This window comes from Lutra lutra, chromosome 11 (assembly GCF_902655055.1).
Source record: "Lutra lutra chromosome 11, mLutLut1.2, whole genome shotgun sequence".
NCBI classification, from domain to species: Eukaryota; Metazoa; Chordata; class Mammalia; order Carnivora; family Mustelidae; genus Lutra; species Lutra lutra.
Genome location: NC_062288.1, coordinates 108,721,483 through 108,723,547, shown reverse-complemented (window position 1 = coordinate 108,723,547; position 2,065 = coordinate 108,721,483). Strand labels below are relative to the sequence as shown.

The window sequence follows — 2,065 nt, the reverse complement described above, 5'->3', positions numbered from 1 at the left end:
GGGACTGGGGGTTTGACAGGTGGCTCGGCACACCCTTGACCCTGAAGCCCCATGGGACTGGGAGGGAAGACCCAGCCAGGGCCCATTCTGGCTCCACATCAGCTGCAGGGCCACTCCCAGTGCCACCAAGAAGTGTCTGTTTAGAACCAGGGAGGAAACCTTTTCTCTCGACTGTTCTTTTTAAAGATGGTTGCTCAGCATTGACACAGAAAAACATCTGACATAAAACTGGAGCTGTTCACAGCTGCCAATGACCCAGAAGTTATCAAAATGTAGTGACCACAAAGAGAGGAACTTGTGTCCCCAGGCAGGCCTCCCATATGCAAGTGTGGCTGGGGGCCCCGGACATCTGGGCCTCACAGTTTCCCTCAAAGGGACCTGCTCTGATGGCTCCACTGGCAGCATCTCCAGATGGAAATGGGGGCAGCCCGTCACGTGTTCCTGGTGTCCGGATGATTCTTAGGCACATCCATGTCTCTCAGCTTCTTCATGATGGGGAAGGAGGTGGTGGGTAGCCCAGCAGCTGCGGATCCCACAGATCCTCCAGGGACAGCCCAGCAGCTGCAGGTACCACAGGTCCTCCAGGGACAGCCCAGCAGCTGCAGGTCCCCCAGGTCCTCCAGGGGAAAGCGCAGCAGCCACAGGTCCCACAGGTCCTCCAGGGCACAGCCCAACCACTTCAGGCAGGTCCCACGGGTCTTCCAGGGATAGCATCTTGGTGAGCTTGTGGTCCAGCAGGTACCTGCTCAGGTGGCTCTTGTCATGCCACATGGCCTCCATCCCATTGGCCAGGTCGACCCCCATCGCATGGTGACGGGCCAAGGTCAATCAGTGAAACTCCACCACCAATACCCTAAAAAAGGCCCCCATGTAGTAAATGTTGCCCTGATCCCTGGGGATGTGGGTCTGGAACAATGGCTGGCACTCATAGCTGAAGTCCTTGCAGGCTGCCCAGTAGAAACTGGGGTACAGGGTGCCAAAGAGGGGGGACAGGATCTCCACACCCATGTGGTCACAGAACTTCAGGTCTATACCTGCACACCAAGTCGTCCACCTCACGGAGGAAGTGCTGCTTGCAGAAGCCGCTGACCATCACCATGTGCTGCATGGACACATCCTGCCAGTGCGGGGCACCGCAGACCTGGAGGACCACTACTCTCCAGCCCTCCTGGTGGGGACACAAGGGCCCGGCAGCCAGCTGGTCAGTGAAGATGTAGCAGGTGACCCTGTGTCTCACCATGAAGACCACTATCTTTCAGCCCTCCCGGACAGGCACACGGGCCTGGCAGCCGGCTGGTCGATGAAGACATAGTAGGTAACCCTGTGGCCACCATGAGGACCACCAACATCTGGCTCTCCCAGAGGGACACATGGGCCCGGTAGCCAGCTGGTCGGTGAAGATGTAGCAGGTGACCCTGTGTCCCACCATGGAGGGCTTCTCCACTGTCTGCAAGAACAGGTCCAGGAAGCTATAGGGACAGGGACAGGGTGTGGGGAGGTTCACTGCCAGAGGGTGGCAGCAGGACCCCAGAGCTGGGGGCTGTGAACACCTTCTTCTAGGGGGCAGGCTCTGGGCTGTTTTAAGCAACAGCCACTCTCCCAGCCTGTCCTGAGTGAGTCCGCCCATGGGGCCTCCCTACCTCCTGCTCCCAGAGATGGGGGCCATCAGCACCCCACCTTACAAAGGGGACTCTGAGGCTTAGAAGGTTGGAAACCCATGCAGCCCTACATTTAAGTGGGGGGAAAGCACAATCACGCCCAGCAGGCATGAGCCAGGCCATCAGGGGCAAGTCGAGGCTCAGCCAATGGGGAAACAAGCCAGACGTGAAGCAGGAGGAGAGAACCGTGCTCCTGGCAGAGGCACAGCGTATGCAAAGGCTTGGATTCCAGCCGGAGGCACCTGCGGGAAACCACACTCCTCGGTGCCCACAGAAGGGAGGGTCCCCGTGGGAGAGGTGAGGCTGGGGGGGGGGGGGGCAGGAGGGGAGCAAACCACAGCCCAAAGCTTATGTTCCAGAAAGACCACTCTGGTTACTGGAGGAGAACGGGCTCTGTGCGGGCGAGG

General features: G+C 59.2%; 1 pseudogene; it reads right to left on the bottom strand.

Moving 5' to 3' along the window:
- Nucleotides 1–381: 381 nt before the first annotated feature.
- On the bottom strand, nucleotides 382–1,538 carry LOC125081244 (histo-blood group ABO system transferase-like; annotated as a pseudogene).
- Between the last annotated feature and the right edge of the window lie 527 nt (nucleotides 1,539–2,065).